This window comes from Lissotriton vulgaris, chromosome 1_1, assembly GCF_964263255.1.
Source record: "Lissotriton vulgaris chromosome 1_1, aLisVul1.2, whole genome shotgun sequence".
Taxonomy (NCBI): Eukaryota; Metazoa; Chordata; class Amphibia; order Caudata; family Salamandridae; genus Lissotriton; species Lissotriton vulgaris.
The window spans coordinates 69,544,185-69,562,380 of record NC_141685.1 but is presented as its reverse complement, the minus strand read 5'-3'; positions in this window follow the sequence as shown (position 1 = coordinate 69,562,380).

Genomic DNA, 18,196 nt, shown 5'->3' with positions numbered 1-18,196 from the left:
TTTAATGTCGTAGTGTGAATGGTTGTTTTTCAGTCTATTCTTGTGTATATTGTGTTTTCATTAAAGTTAGTTCCAACATGCCACTGTTTTCGAAACTACGTCAGATAGGGACCAGGAAAGGGATACTCGAAGAGTCAGTTCCCGTACCGCCTAGAGACACACCTGGTCATTTTATGTACCAGAAACATGGGCTAGATGCCATACTGTTTTTAGACTTATGGGTAGATTACACGAAGGATCTAGAAGAGAAGTATAGATGGCCTGCCTCAGGAACATGGGATGCTGAATGCATCATGAAAGTAGAGGAAGCGCTATGGAAAAAGAAAGCTAGACAGTCCCAGAAAGATGCCATTGAGTTATGGCGTAAAGAAGCGCATAGGAGAACAGAGAAAGAATTCCACAAAGCAGAGAGAAATAAAGAGGCAGCAGAAAGAGCCAGAGAAAAAGAACTAAAGGAAGGGGGGAACGGGTCAAGGCAGAACAAGCAGATCGTGAAAGAAATGCCCTTATCAAAGGCATGTATCCCGTCCTCGCTGAAGGACTAGCTAAAGTGACCCCCTCAGAAGTACCTAGTAATTTGCCGCCTCCACTAATACCGACTAAAGTACATAGGCATAAACAGACAGAAGCTGAGGCTTTCATTTCCTCCTACTTAGAGGAGCCCGCTCCGGATTATGTAAACGCAGTATTCCCTCCTCCTGTCCCTTCCGTCAACAATCCCTTTTTTCCTCCGCCCCCAACACAGGATCAGCTTACACAACTGCAGTCTTCAGTGACCGTGAAAGACGACTTAGGCCAAGGGGCAGTGGGAGGGGGGCCCACAAACACGCCACAAACACCGCCATCAACGCGAGCACTGCAAGAGTTAGGACTACAACGAACGCCACAAATGACATCAACGCCCTATAAGCATAATGTAACCATTTCACATTGTATATACGATCCAGTACCAGGTATGGGTGCAATGCTCGTGTACTCACTACGACTAAGACGCGCTGCAGAGTATCTGATTACATTACCAGGCATGAAGGAAAAATTAGACAAAATATACGATTTCGTTAGAACGGGGGAGGGACCCGAGAGTATACAAGAGGCCATGGAACAAAGAAAGGTAGAGGTACAACGCGCAATTTTACGTTTTTTGATTAACTGTCTGATCAGGGAACAAGACCAGCCAGACAAAGGAGTAACTAGAGGTATGACCGATTGGAGTGACAACATAGCTGCCGGTAAACATGATACAGTGGGAAAGACAGAATGCATGTACAAGAAAATACGAAAAGAGATTCTAAACTTACACAAGAAAGAGTCTGACGCGAAAGAGGATTCAGCATCAGATGATGCTGAGCACGAAACAGAGGAAGTGGGTAAAATAAATTACGTAGGCAAAGCACGGCAGTTTGACAGGCCCAAGTGCCTTGATTACCGCAAAAAGGGACCTCCTATAAAAGAAAGGTACTCTCTCGAGCATCTATTCCAAGCTACTGAGAACGCACTGAAAAGACGAGTAGAGTGCGATAGACCCCACACCGTACATGAACAAGAAATAGCACGATCAGCCGTTCAATGGGTGTCTAATTCTAATATATATAATGGTGACGTATTGGCTCAGACCTTTTTGAGCCTTCCACAGAACGAACAGCACTTGGCTGGTATTTACATGGTTCAACATCTGATCACGTTGTACGAGAGTCAATGTGCTGATCCCGGTCCCTTGTATAAATTACTGGATGATATATTCTAGAAAGATGGATAGGCCTAGGCACCGAATTAATTAATGTCATTCTAGACCAACGACATAAGTACTTGACTTTTCTGACCACGTGCATGATTCCTGCCCCACACCACGACAGAAAGGGCTTCCATATAGACAGACAGAACCCCCTACGAGAGGTTCATCCCGTTAAAAATGCAGCGGGTGAGCTTCAACGAGTATACGTTTACACACCCTTGACGAAAATAGAAATACTGGAAATGAAAAAGATGCTGCCCTACCATGATAAAGACCCGGGGGGGTTCCACCGTGAATTAAAAGACATTCTCCGCATAGGGGATTACACATACGCTGACATTATTAAATTATCGAAAGTACTGTTACCAGCCGGCATTTACGAAAAGCTTAAAGAAAAAGACTGGAAGGTGGGAGAGAAAAAGATAAATTGGACAGAATTGGAAGCAGAGGATAAAAGACGACACCCTGGTGTTGGTCTTGGGGAAAAAGCTAAAGCAGTACCTGAACTCTTGATACAGGTCCTGCCAAGATTATTAGTTACTAAAAAGGAAGATTGGGATGCTATTTCAGCCTGTAAACAGAAACAAGACGAAGACACCAGTGATTTTTATTCTAGATTCGAGAAATGTTTTACTATTAATAGTGGCCTTAAGCCAAGTAGTGAATCGTATCCACATCTTTTTGTGAGCAAACTAGTAGAAAATTCCTTACCCCCGATCAAAAATAGAGTACTGAAGGTTGAGAGTACCTGGCAAGCAAATAGCCCTTCCCAAATGTTGCAAATGTTACAATACCACCAGAACAGAATCAGAGAGGAACAGGAACATGAAAAGAGACGCATGAAAGATACGAAAATGAAAGTACTCGTTGCGCAATCGGTACCAGCTAACGGGAATAAAAAGAGCACGGTACCTGTTAAAGGGAACTGTAATTATTGCAAGCAACCAGGTCACTATGTAAATGAATGTGCTGTCCTGAAACACAATATAGCTACAGGCAAGACAAAAGAAAGGCCGCATCCTCCGAGACAGAATAGCACCCCACAAAACACGCAACCCCCACAGAACACGCAACAGACAGTAGCTCTACCCCAACCAGTAGCTGCCACACAACATGTCACGCAACAAATGTACCAGTACGCACAGTCAGACTATCCAGAATATCAACAGTACTCATGAAAAAGCCTAGAGAGGGAGGTTGGCTTGCCCCTTATTGAGGTTCCTGTAGATCAAGAAGGTCCCTATGTACATAGTCGTGTAATGGGAAAAGACAGAAAATTTCTGATTGACACAGGGGCGAGCAGAACTACCATCAGTCATGACGAGGTACCAGGGGCACCCCTCTCAGGCTCACAGAATATTTCCCTGGGATTTTCAGGAAAGCCTATTGTTAACGAAGTGTCAAAGCCAGTTTCCCTAGGAGTCGGTCCATTGTCCCGTAATACAGACTTGTTACTTACTAAGTCATGTCCAGAAAATTTGCTTGGTATAAAGACATTGAAAGAACTAGGAGCAGTTATTTGTTGTTCTCCGGAAGGAGTGCGATTGTTTTTACGTGATTTTAAAGGACATTATGTGTTGAAAGATTTTGATCCCAGACTCCAGAATGTACCACAGCATTTATGGGCACAAGGTCCAACTGACGTAGGTTACATGCACATTACGCCACACCGTGTCACTCTCAAACCGGGAGTAGTACTGCCACGAATCCGACAATACAAGTTACCACCTGATGCCGTAGTAGCATTACTGAAAATTGTTGACGAACTCATTGCACAAGGAGTGGTAGTAGAACTGACTCAAATGTATGTAATTCACCTGTCATCCCTATTCTTAAACGAACAGACCCTAATGCACCACCAGTCTACAGGCTAGTGATTGACCTTCGAGAACTGAACAAATGCATAATTCCCCAATACCCAGTGGTCCCAGACATTTCTTCATTACTGACTGCAATTGATTCCGAAGGGACGTTCTTCACTGTAATTGATCTAAAGAACGTCTTCTTCAGTGTCCCAATCCATCCAGAGAGCCAATACCTCTTCGGATTCTGTTTAAATGGACGCAGCTTTAAATTTGCGAGAGCTCCTCAAGGATTCACAGAAAGTCCTAGTATTTACAGCCAAGCATTGAAAAGACAACTAGACAGTATTCACATGCCTGCCAACACCACACTGCTCCAATATGTGGACGATATCCTGATCACAGCACGAACAGAAATAGACTGCGAACATGCATCACTGACAGTCTTATACTTTCTGGCAGACAAGGGGCACAAGGTGTCCCCTTCGAAGTTGCAATTCTGTGCACAGCAAGTGGTGTACCTTGGACACTTGCTGTCCAAGAGGGGTAGACAGCTGACCCAAGATCGTATTCAGTTAATTGCCAATCTTTCACAGCCCAAGACACAAAAGAAAGTATGGGCCTTCATTGATCTCATTTCTTACTGAAGACAATGGATTCCCCAGTATGCATATCTAGCCAAACCACTCATACAGCTAACAACACAGGAGGCAGCGTCTTCGACTGTCCTCCCTTGGACACAGGAACATACACTTGCATTTGAAGAATTGAAAAAAGCCCTATGTCAAGCACCAGTTTTAGCGACTCCTTGTTACAGCAAGCCTTTTACGCTTTTTGTCACTGAACGAGACGGAACAGCATTGTCTGTTCTTACACAAGACCAAGCAGGAAAACACAAGCCTTGTGCTTATTTTTCTAGTACACTGGATCCAGTGGCCCAGGCTCTGCCTGCGTGCCTGAAATCAGTTGCAGCAACAGCCCTAGCAATAAGACAGAGTGATTCCATAGTGTTAGGACACCCCCTGACAGTACAGGTTCCACATTCCGTGGAAGTTCTCTTGAACAGGACACAGACACAACATCTGACCGTAGCGAGACTGACAGGATATGAACTCACATTATTTCAGCCACACATAGATATCAGACGATGCAACATTCTGAACCCTGCTACACTCTTGCCCTCAAGCACAGTGGACACTGCACCACATGACTGTGTGGAAGTAATTAATACAGTGACGAAGCCAAGACAAGACTTGACAGACATTGCATTGCCAGACCCTGACCTGACACTATATGTGGACGGTTCATGCATGAGAACAAGCAAAGGAGAGTTAGTGGCCGCATATGCTGTGACCACTGATACTGAAGTCATAGAGACACAAAGAATAGACACACTGTCAGCACAAGCAGCAGAGCTCATCGCTCTGACACAAGCCTGCATACGAGCCAAGAACATGAAGGTAAACATATATACAGATTCACAGTACGCTTTCGGAGTCGTTCATGACTTCGGAGTGTTATGGAAGGAGAGAGGTTTCCTGACCTCTCATGGGGCCAAAATTCAGCATGGTCCCCTTATTCAGGCTCTGTTAGAAGCAATACACTTGCCTACTACAGCCATAGCCGTCATGAAATGCAAAGCACATACGAAAGTCACAGACACCATTTCCCAGGGTAACGACCTGGCAGACCGAACAGCTAAACTTACAGCCCAGACTCCAACAGACACTCCAACAGACACGACAAAGACAAAAGTGCCATCACTGACAAACAGCATGACAGTCAGGGATCCCTCACAAGATGTACTCGACATACAGACACATACCACTCCAGACGAAATAAAGAAATAGACTGAACAAGGAGGGGTCCAGACTGACCAGGGTTGGATGACAAAAGGCAAAGCCACATGGTTTCTGCCTGACTCTATGGTATAAATCATCATAAACACAGCACATAGTCCAGCACACTTAGGAGAAAAGGCTATGCTAGACAGTTTACAGAATATCTGGTTCAACAAGCACCTGCGTGCAGCAGCAAAACAGAAAGTACGTACCTGCATGATCTGTTGCCAGTTCAATCCAGGCAAAGGCATTCCAGTGGAACAAGGTGGATTTCATCCTCCTGACCACCCTTTTGAAGTCCTCCAGATGGATTATATCCAGATGGACAGATGTAGAGGATACAAATATGTCCTAGTAGTTGTATGTGCACTATCTAGATGGACAGAAGCATACCCAGTCCCAGATTACACTGCCGTAACCACTGCCAGGCAGTTGGTTCGAGAGTTCTTTCCACGTTATGGATTGCCCCGTGTCGTGTACTCAGATAACGGTCAGCCATTCTCCTCTGAATTAATGAAACAAGTATCTCTTCTGTTAGGGTACCAGTGGAAGTTCCATTGTGTACGACACCCAGAGGCCGCCAGACTTGTAGAGCGGCATAACCAAACACTTAAGACAAAATTAGCGAAAGTCTGTGCAGAAAAAGGCGTGGATTGGATGGTAGCCTTGCCGGTTGCCCTCTTTTACATGCGTGTGGTAGCTCATTCCAGAACAGGACTGTCCCCTTACGAGGTGGTTTTTGGTAGACCGCCGAATATGTGGGGTACGCCTATGCCAAAGGAAATTACCGATGTTGACAGTAATATGCTGACAGATTACCTGGCTTCCTTGATGTCTGCACTCTTCTCTTGTCGTTCACAGGTAACAGCAGCCTCCCCCGACACCACCCAAGTTAAAGAACATACCATCGTTCCTGGAGACACAGTCTTGGTCCGGAATTTTGATCGTTCAAGCCCTCTCGAGCCCCGCTGGCAAACACCGAAATTAGTGCTGCTTACCACGAGGACTGCCATCAAGGTCGAAGGAAGAAAGGGCTGGATCCATGTCCAATACATCAAAAAATTCCATGGAACTGTGATCGAAACTAAGGACTGCCCCGAAACCAGTGACTCAAAGCCCCCTTTGTTAGAAAAGACTCCGCAACAGGAGTATAGGTCAAAGTTACGGTCTAGTAAGTCAGACAGCGTTTAATTGTTTAAGTCCACCCTGTGGTGAATCGGTTAGACAGGCTCCTGACATGTATAAGATCGTAGACCAGGATAATAGACAGAGAGATAAGAAAGAGAAATACTGCAAGACCTTACGCAGCAGATGTATAGTAACTCTGATTATTATGTTTCTTTTAAGTATATCGTTTATATGTATCAGCTTGACGCTACATGTTTTCTTTCCTCCTATTGCTTCACATATACATTCTTCCTTCAATGACACTATAGAGCACACATTCAGTGATCTGCCACCCCATGAACTGTCATATCGACTAGCACTGCGCAACAATACTTTTATTCGAATGTTGCACCATTCTCATCAGGCCAGCAATGTAACGAATTGCTGGGTATATGGCAGACTCCCACCTTATCAGAAAACGAAGGGAGTTCTGCCCCTCTTTCCTTTCCCGTTCTCGCACAATGGTTCGTGCGAAGCATGGTTTGCTTTAATGTCATCACAAGTCAGAAAGTTCACAAATTCCCAGAGTGAATGGATCTGGGGTGATTTAAATAAAGTAATGAACGAGGCATGTTTACCAGACGAAGATGGTCTTCCCCAGAGAAAAGGGACCGATCTAGAAAATGAAGTGTACGAACAAGGAAATGCTTCCCTTAATTTTATGATTCTGAATGTCCAGTCCGAGAAAAATACAGGTCCACCGTTCATAACAGTCTTACCAGTAAAAGGTGAATTATGCGTTAGAAAGAAAGGATTGTAATACCCTAGTCGAGTTCAATGATAAAGGAAAGTCTACTTTCAAAGCTTCCCGCCATTCCTATTTCATTTGCGGTCAGACAGCCTATGTATGTCTGCCCTTAGATTGGAGTGGGACGTGTTATATAGCGGTCCTGCTGCCACCCGTCTTTCTAGCCCCATCCCATTATCATCGAGATTCACGACTAGTACATGTTAGACACAAGAGGGAGACCGATTCCCCAGTTGTCGATCAGACTGAGACAGCTTTGGAGCAATATACAGATTTCAATAAAGGATTCTTTTTCTTCATAGGTCCCGTCCAAAACAGTAAACTCATACGAAGGTTAACAAGAACTTTGGAAGCAGTAGTGAATGAGACTACTTCTGCTCTAGCTAACTTGACCGAGGAGCAGTCTGCTATGAGGCTTGTTGTTCTTCAGAACCGCCTTGTTCTTGACGTCATCCTGGCAGATAGGGGCGGGGCTTGTAGAGTGATCGGCTCCAGTTGTTGCGTGTTTATTCCTAATAACGCGCCATCCGTGTATGCAGCAATAACAAGACTCCATAAGATAGCTCACGAGATACACCAAAACCCAGGCACGTGGACTTGGTCCGGTTGGCTCTGGAGTGTAATATCAGCATGGGGATGGAAAGTGTTGTCATTCCTAGGGATGATACTGCTTATTATATTCAGTTGCTGTCTCTGTCTACAATGTGGCCCAGCGATTTGCGGCTTGTGTGCCACTGCCTGTATTCCCCATCCACGTATACAAAGGAAAAAAGACGAGCAAATGATGCTGTATGATCAGATATATGGTATCATGAATATCGATGTGTCCTGAAGGGCACAGTAGGGAACAAGGAGGGAATGAGGAAATAGAAATTTTATGTGGCCAGTGTGTCCCCTACATGTACCCTATGTATGTACATATACCCCATGTATGTCCATGTCACCATGCAATTCCCTTCTCATGCCTGTAATAATAATGCCTCTGCATTTCCGTCCAATGTTAGCATGTCAGTTACCAGGCCCTCCATGAAAGAAACGTTAATTCCGTACTGAGGCCTATGTTGCCAATGCATTTACATGGTGCATGTTTAAAAGTCGAGATGAACTCGTTTTTGTGGCTCAGCTGAGCCAGGACCCGAATTCAGGCTCCATGCCTCCTGACACTCTGAAAGCTGCAGTTTAGCTATGTATCCCTGACCTCTCACATACTTCCTGCTCAGCCGAGAGGTGCCCAGCCTGGCCTGCCAAGACAGTATTTTGCCTACAGTTATCTGCTCTGCTTCACAGAAACACATTCCTGCTTAATGAAAAGGGTAAACATATTCCGCCTGCAGAAGATAGGGCCTAGCCTTTCTGTCTCCATTCAAGTGATTTACAGAACCCGCATCCATAGAAGGCCCATGGCCCCCGCAATGCACAAAGAAATATATGCATACACTAGTATTTAGTGATGAGCAGCCTTTGCTCGAGCGACCTTTAAGTCAGATAATACATCCTCCAAACTCAAGATATCAGATAATACCAGAAGTGCAGGTCGTCCTGACATCCAAGACTCCTCTACTAGCACAAAGGTTAGCTCCCCCTAGCTTCCCCCAGTTACATGTCAATTCCACGTCATGACCAAGTTTGCGCACACAAGTAGGGTAAAGGTTCCTGCTGACCATGCAGACCCCCTCCATGTATCCACCCACCTATGACTCATCAAGTGAACACCCACGTGTACACCTTTTTTCACGCCCATGTGCTCTTATCTCTCTCCTTCACTTGCTCCGCCTGGAGTGCTCCGCCTTCTCTATGCAAGTTAATGTATGTTTTAACTATAAATAATGCACTTTGTGAATAAAGATCAGATGACGATCCTTCCTGATCCCTAGTGGTGATGGAACCCGATTCTCCCTTAACTCGAATTACTGAATTAAAGCCCTTCTGAATCGGACACCACGGACTCTGCCTCTCATTATATGCATGATCCTTGTTAATGTATAGAAATTCTGACAGGGTAATTAATTTATTTACCACACCCGCTACACCCATGGAACGCCTCTCTGGGGCGGAGCAATGCACCAAACTCCAAGGGTGGATGCGTGGAGCCACCCCTGCTCCACCCATGGAACCCCTCTCTGGGGCAGAGCAATGCACCAAACGCCAAGGGTGGATGCGTGGAAGCACCCCCGCTCCACCCATGGAACCCCTCTCTGGGGCAGAGCAATGCACCAAACTCCAAGGGTGGATGCGTGGAAGCACCCCCGCTCCACCCATGGAACCCCTCTCTGGGGCAGAGCAATGCACCAAACTCCAAGGGTGGATGCGTGGAAGCACCCCCGCTCCACCCATGGAACCCCTCTCTGGGGCAGAGCAATGCACCAAACTCAATGGGTGGATGCGTGGAGCCACCCCCGCTCCACCCATGGAACGCCTCTCTGGGGCAGAGCAATGCACCAAACGCCAAGGGCGGATGAGTGGAGACACCCCCACTCCACCCATGGAACTCCTCTCTGGGGCAGAGTAATGCACCAAACGCCAAGGGTGGATGCGTGGAGACACCCCTGCTCCACCCATGGAACCCCTCTCTGGGGCAGAGTAATGCACCAAACTCCAAGGGTGGATGCGTGGAGCCACCCCCGCTCCACCCATGGAACCCCTCTCTGGGGCAGAGCAATGCACCAAACTCCAAGGGTGGATGCGTGGAGCCACCCCCGCTCCACCCACGGAACGCCTCTCTGGGGCAGAGCAATGCACCAAACTCCAAGGGTGGATGCGTGGAGACACCCCGCTCCACCCATGGAACCCCTCTCTGGGGCAGAGCAATGCACCAAACGCCAAGGGTGAATGCGTGGAGACACCCCCGCTCCACCAAGGAACGCCTCTCTGGGGCAGAGTAATGCACCAAACTCCAAGTGTAGATGCGTGGAAGCACCCCTGCTCCACCCATGGAACCCCTCTCTGGGGCAGAGCAATGCACCAAACTCCAAGGGTGGATGCGTGGAAACACCCCTGCTCCACCCATGGAACCCCTCTCTGGGGCAGAGTAATGCACCAAACTCCAAGGGTAGATGCGTGGAAGCACCCCCGCTCCACCCATGGAACCCCTCTCTGGGGCAGAGCAATGCACCAAACTCCAAGGGTGGATGCGTGGAGACACCCCCGCTCCATCCACGGAACCCCTCTCTGGGGCAGAGCAATGCACCAAACTCCAAAGGTGGATGCGTGGAAGCACCCCCTCTCCACCCATGGAACCCATCTCTGGGGCAGAGCAATGCACCAAACTCCAAGGGTGGATGCGTGGAAGCACCCCCTCTCCACCCATGGAACCCCTCTCTGGGGCAGAGCAATGCACCAAACTCCAAGGGTGGATGCGTGGAAGCACCCCCGCTCCACCCATGGAACCCCTCTCTGGGGCAGAGTAATGCACCAAACTCCAAGGGTAGATGCATGGAAACACCCCCTCTCCACCCATGGAACGCCTCTCTGGGGCAGAGCAATGCACCAAACTCCAAGGGTGGATGCGTGGAAGCACCCCTGCTACACCCATGGAACGCCTCTCTGGGGCAGAGCAATGCACCAAACTCCAAGGGTGGATGCGTGGAGCCACCCCCTCTCCACCCACGAAACCCCTCTCTGGGGCAGAGCAATGCACCAAACTCCAAGGGTGGATGTGTGAAGACACCCCCGCTCCACCCACGGAACCCCTCTCTGGGGCAGAGTAATGCACCAAACTCCAAGGGTGGATGCGTGGAGCCACCCCCTCTCCACCCACGGAACCCCTCTCTGGGGCAGAATAATGCACCAAACTCCAAGGGTGGATGCATGGAGCCACCCCCTCTCCACCCACGGAACCCCTCTCTGGGGCAGAGCAATGCACCAAACTCTAAGGGTGGATGCATGGAGCCACCCCCTCTCCACCCACGGAACCCCTCTCTGGGGCAGAGCAATGCACCAAACTCCAAGGGTGGATGTGTGGACCCACCCCCTCCCCACCCACAGAACCCCTCTCTGGGGCAGAGTAATGCACCAAACTCCAAGGGTGGATGCGTGGAGCCACCCCCTCTCCACCCACGGAACCCCTCTCTGGGGCAGAGCAATGCACCAAACTCCAAGGGTGGATGCGTGGAGCCACCCCCTCTCCAACCATGGAACCCTTCTCTGGGGCAGAGCAATGCACCCAACTCCAAGGGTGGATGCGTGGAGACACCCCCGCTCCACCCATGGAACGCCTCTCTGGGGCAGAGCAATGCACCAAACTCCAAGGGTGGATGAGTGGAGACACCCCCGCTTCACCCACGGAACGCCTCTCTGGGGCAGAGCAATGCACCAAACTCCAAGGGTGGATGCGTGGAGCCACCCCCTCTCCACCCACGGAACCCCTCTCTGGGGCAGAGTAATGCACCAAACTCTAAGGGTGGATGCGTGGGGACACCCCCGCTCCACCCATGGAACGCCTCTCTGGGGCAGAGCAATGCACCAAACTCCAAGAAAGATTCGTGGAAGCACCCCCGCTTCACCCATGGAATGCCTCTCTGGGGCAGAGCAATGCATCAAACTCCAAGGGTGGAAGCATGGAAGCACCCCCTCTCCACCCACGGAACCCCTCTCTGGGGCAGAGTAATGCACCAAACTCCAAGGGTGGATGCGTGGAGACACCCCCGCTCCACCCATGGAACGCCTCTCTGGGGCAGAGCAATGCACCAAACGCCAAGGGTGGATGCGTGGAGACACCCCCGCTCCACCCATGGAACGCCTCTCTTGGGCAGAGCAATGCACCAAACGCCAAGGGTGGATGCTTGGAAGCACCCCCTGCTCCACCCATGGAACGCCTCTCTGGGGCAGAGCAATGCACCAAACTCCAAGGGTGGATGCGTGGAAGCACCCCCGTTCCACCCATGGAACCCCTCTCTGGGGCAGAGTAATGCACCAAACTCCAAGGGTAGATGCGTGGAAACACCCCCGTTCCACCCATGGAACCCCTCTCTGGGGCAGAGCAATGCACCAAACGCCAAGGGTGGATGCATGGAGACACCCCCGCTCCACCCATGTAACGCCTCTCTGGGGCAGAGTAATGCACCAAACTCCAAGGGTGGATGCGTGGAAACACCCCCGCTCCACCCATGGAACCCCTCTCTGGGGCAGAGTAATGCACCAAACTCCAAGGGTGGATGCGTGGAAACACCCCCGCTTCACCTATGGAACCCCTCTCTGGGGCAGAGCAATGCACCAAACTCCAAGGGTGGATGAGTGGAGACACCCCCGCTCCACCCACGGAACGCCTCTCTGGGGCAGAGCAATGCACCAAACTCCAAGGGTGGATGCGTGGAGCCACCCCCTCTCCACCCACGGAACCCCTCTCTGGGGCAGAGTAATGCACCAAACTCCAAGGGTGGATGCGTGGAGACACCCCCGCTCCACCCATGGAACGCCTCTCTGGGGCAGAGCAATGCACCAAACTCCAAGGGTGGATGCGTGGAAGCACCCCCGCTTCACCCATGGAATGCCTCTCTGGGGCAGAGCAATGCACCAAACTCCAAGGGTGGAAGCATGGAGACACCCCCGCTCCACCCATGGAACGCCTCTCTGGGGCAGAGCAATGCACCAAACGCCAAGGGTGGATGCTTGGAAGCACACCCTGCTCCACCCATGGAACGCCTCTCTGGGGCAGAGCAATGTACTAAACTCCAAGGGTGGATGCGTGGAAGCACCCCCGTTCCACCCATGGAACCCCTCTCTGGGGCAGAGTAATGCACCAAACTCCAAGGGTGGATGCGTGGAAACACCCTCTCTCCACCCATGGAACGCCTCTCTGGGGCAGAGTAATGCACCAAACTCCAAGGGTGGATGCGTGGAAACACCCCCGCTCCACCCATGGAACCCCTCTCTGGGGCAGAGTAATGCACCAAACTCCAAGGGTGGATGCGTGGAAACACCCCCGCTTCACCTATGGAACCCCTCTCTGGGGCAGAGCAATGCACCAAACGCCAAGGGTGGATGCGTGGAGACACCCCCGCTCCACCCATGGAACCCCTCTCTGGGGCAGAGTAATGTACCAAACTCCAAGGGTGGATGCGTGGAAGCACCCCCGCTCCACCCACGGAACCCCTCTCTGGGGCAGAGTAATGCACCAAACTCCCAGGGTGGATGCGTGGAAGCACACCCGCTCCACCCACGGAATCCCTCTCTGGGGCAGAGTAATGCACCAAACTCCAAGGGTGGATGCGTGGAAACACCCCTGCTCCACCCATGGAACCCCTCTTTGGGGCAGAGCAATGCACCAAACGCCAAGGGTGGATGCGTGGAGACACCCCCGTTCCACCCATGGAACCCCTCTCTGGGGCAGAGTAATGCACCAAACTCCAAGGGTGGATGCGTGGAAGCACCCCCGCTCCACCCATGGAACCCCTTTCTGGGGCAGAGCAATGCACCAAACTCCAAGGGTGGATGCGTGGAAGCACCCCCGCTCCACCCACGGAACCCCTCTCTGGGGCAGAGTAATGCACCAAACTCCAAGGGTGGATGCGTGGAAGCACCCCCTCTCCACCCATGGAACCCCTCTCTGGGGCAGAGCAATGCACCAAACGCCAAGGGTGGATGCATGGAAGCCCCCCCGCTCCACCCATGGAACCGCTCTCTGGGGCAGAGTAATGCAACGCAGCGATTTGTGCTGAGTTGCGTTACTTTAGATTTATCAAGCAACGCACGTCCATGCGCGGTGACCTTGCGCGGCTTGATAAATCTTACTTAGTAGTTGTGTCTCCTTGCGGACCATTGCATGACGCAAAGATGACACAACTATTTGATAAACCTGCCCTGTGTGTGGATTTTCACAGCTTCATGGTTCCAAGTGCTTAAATGTCTGCTGTGTAGATTTCGGCGCAACGAGAACAGGAGCCTGGGTGATGTCACATGACATTCCCAGTGGTACGTCTGGAGAATGACAGTGAAAGTTTGCAAGCATCAAATAGTAACTGCACCGGTACATCGGCATGCTTTTACGAGTGCACATATTCGTGCATTAGAGAATCATCACTGTGTGCAAAGGTGCTGTGTCTCTCAAGACACATTTCATCCTTAAGTAATAATAATAATTATTATAATATTATTATTGTTTAAATTTATATGGCGCAACAGCTACCCGGAGGTGTACCATCGCCTTACGGACACAAGCTAAACAACAGAGCAGCAAGAGAGGCAAAACTAACAAGAGAGACAAAACTAACAAGGGAGACAAAAAATTCCTCTGGTTCCCTTGTGCTGTGGGTGTGCTAACCCCCCCCCCCCCCCAAAACTTCCAGGATAGAATGCGCAGATTCTCACAACCTTTCACTTGTGATCATTTGTAGATTCTTACTATTCTCAGGGGGCAGGACTGGTCCTTCCAGTTGCCATGGGAGCCAGATCCGGGGGTTGGCCTTTGTTGTTCTCTTTCTTCCACCATCTTGCAGTGTCCCGACCTATTGTAAGTTTGCGCTCATGAGGATTTAAAGAACTAGACGCACTGTGCACCCCCAAGGTGGCAGTATCTTCATTGTGCCTTTTACGCCTGCACAAGAGCAGGAACAGATTACATACATCATGCACCTTTGGAGTACAGGGTGGGCCCACCAAAGGTGGCAGTGCCCTTATTGTGCCCTTGGTGCCTGTAAGGGCTGAGGCTCAAACCGTGAACCCCACCTTAAGATAGCAATACTATTCTTTGTGCCCCTTACTCCTATACGAGGTGAGGATCAGACTAGACACACCGTGCATGCCCCCGTAAGGTGGCAGTACCCTTACTGTACCTGTTGTGGTCCTGTGTTTTCAAATGCAGAGACCCCTTTCATTTTAGCATGAAAATATGTCTTATTAAACACACAACCAGTAATGAACTCTGAGTCCATCAAATGCGCACTTCTAGTCTATTCTTCGGTTCTCTAAATGTGCCATGAAGCCATGACGATCAAGCTTATGCAAAACACATTCAGTGACTGCTTAGTTTAGAGGTTATCCCAGGCCTGTCAGAAACACTGAATCTGACTGTTCCAATTCATAATTCTATTATAATTTTTATTTCAATCACTTGCTTTAGCCTTCTTTATTTTCGTAGAAGGTTTGAGGTCCTTAAACACGAGCAGCGCTGGTTCCATCTTAGCCTCAGTTTCCATTTGCGTTCGCCCGGCTGAGCTGAAGTTCACAGTCAGCATCTTGTGGTCTTTCACAGAACTTGTGAAAGTGGTCCCCATGTCTAACCACCCTTGAGCCTGAATTGTTAGCCTATCGGATGTGGTACTGTAATTTCGGCGCCTGCTGTAACACCGGCTCCGGGGTCCAACACTCGTGTTCAAAATATCGTCGTACCATGACGAATTTGGTATCTACGGACCGGTAATGATTAGGACGTTATCCCTATGCATTTGCGTCACAATTGAGTGATGCTAACACCCTTAAATCGTAGCTTCCGTCCTGAACCCTCAGACTCCATTTTGTAAACGGCATCCATCTTATGGCTTGCCCTCATATAGTCAATCGATTAAGACCGAGTTTGATCTGAAAGGACACGTCATCCGTAGCTGACATCCCCATGACCTGGTCGAAGCTGACTCCACTGCCTCCAGCCAAACCAGTTTTGGCAGCTCCTCGCCCAGTGGTCGAACAAGATATCATCAAGGCACAACATGTCATAAACCATTCACTACATACAGACCCTGTTTTCCATACACATACACCTGTCCATGCTTCTTGTTTATGACCCGTTTTATGATGGGAAGGTGCCCGACCTTACTGGTGTTTCATCGATATCTGATGGGAATTCTGGATCTGGCGGGGTAATCCATCACAAACTGGACATCTAAAATATGTGCTGACCAGCATGACTTCGCTCTTTGTATTGTTACAAAAATATGTGTATAGCCATATCATAAACTCAAGAATTCTTGCCTGCAGCTGTTATTTATGTATATAAGGAGAAGGCTGGTTCTGTAAAAACGAACAGTCTCCTGAGAACTTACGGCCTGTGCTGCCGTACTTCTAGGACACATGTTACTTGGTTGCAGCCAATAAAACTCGATCTCTGACTTCAACTAGAAGACTCCGTGTTTCTGTGGTCCATAACAGGGAGAACTCAGAGGTCCCCGGGTGTTACCCCTGGCACCACCGGGTCCCTAAAAACCCGGCACCTCACGGATGCCACAAATCTAGTCCATCCTCTCAATATCTACAGCTCAAGGTTTTAGAAGTTGACACTTGTAAAGTAAACACGAGCTAAAGAGGACGCAAATGCTCAGGGGCTTTTTACATCGGTGACAAATTTTACATCCAACCAGTATAGTCCAGTTAGATCTAGAGTCTTAAGATCCCTGTTTGTTTCTGAAAACATAAAATAAAAATCAGTGGTAAATACCTGCTATGAACCCCAGAACTGACCACTGATTCAGAGGGACACTTGCCCCGGGTCACAGATCCAGATGGCCTGGCACCAGATTTCACCTTAAATGAAGAAGCAAGCAGCGAGACTCCTCCAAGACTCAGGCTGCACTGAATGGCGCTTGGGCAATGTTTGCCTCTGAATAAACACAATGTCTTTGCCCTTGAAACAGCTGGAAAGCTTTTCCAGACCAACAACTAACCCTGTTGTCCCAGGTCTGCGCACCACCACAGAACCTCGAGAGATAGGTAGGTTATTTATTGATTCTACTAGAACCAACATAGCGCCTAGAGATAGCACAGTGAGGGTGTTTGCGCTATAAATTATGATAATGATTTTACAGGTTTTCACTGCTCTGGAAATGCTTAGCTTCGTCTCATTTTTATCTTCTGTGATGTTACCATACAACATTGTGAGCACTGGGTTCAGAAATTTTAAAATAACTATTTTAAAATAAAAGACACAATATATACCCAGTTCTGACGTACCTTGAAAGTGTCCCTGAACACATTAGGGGACTGTTAATAACCCAGAGAGCGCAAGCCCCACACCTGCAGGAATACTCAGTGGGTTGTGCGGGCTACATTTAAAGCAGACTGCTAAACTCAGTGGTGGTGCACCCAACTAATTCCTTCAACCTGTGGGTTAGAAATCTAAACCCTGTAGACCTGGCCGCTAGATCCCACAATCTGCAACATGGTCTTTACTCCTGTATGGGGTGAGGATCAGACTAGACACAACATGTGCCCCCACGTATGGTGGCACTATCCCTGTTGTGCCCTTCACTTCTCTATAGGGTGAGGTTCAAACTAAACACAGCTTGGAAGCCCTGCCCACAAGGTTGCATTTCACTTCTCGTGCCCTTAATTCCTGTTCAGCGTGAGGATCAGACTAGACACATCATTTGTCCCTTTTAAGTGACAGTACTACTTATAGCTCCTTTTACTCCACTATGCAGTGAGGATCAGACTAGATGCAACTTGTACTCCCTCTTAAGGTGGCGAAACCCTTCTTGTGCCCTTTACTCCTGTATGAAGTGAGGGTGAGACTAGCACAACTTGGTCCCCTCTTAAGGTGGCAATACTCTTGTGCCATTCACTCCTACACAGGAGTAGGCTCAGACTAGACACACCATGTGCCCCTTCCAAATGCTGAATTAGCTTCACAATGGAACTATCATGCCAGAAATCACTGTCGTTTGCGATGGCAAACAGTTGGAGAGGGGCTCTGGGAGTGGTGCAGAGAAATGGCCTTCAGTCCTGCCCTTTTTATCATACCCGGGCAAAGCTGTGATAGAGAATGGCTAAACACAGAGAGAAGGTACGCTCTGCGATCAATCTTAAGAAACTGTTATCATACTGGGGAAAAGCTGTGATAGAGAACAGCTCAACACAGAGGGAATGTGTGCTGTGCGATCCATCTTAAGAACCTCGATGCACAGGGTTTCTATGTTCTGCTTCTGCTAAGTTTTAGCACAGAGAATTTGGAAATCACAAATGAAACAGTATGCACAAC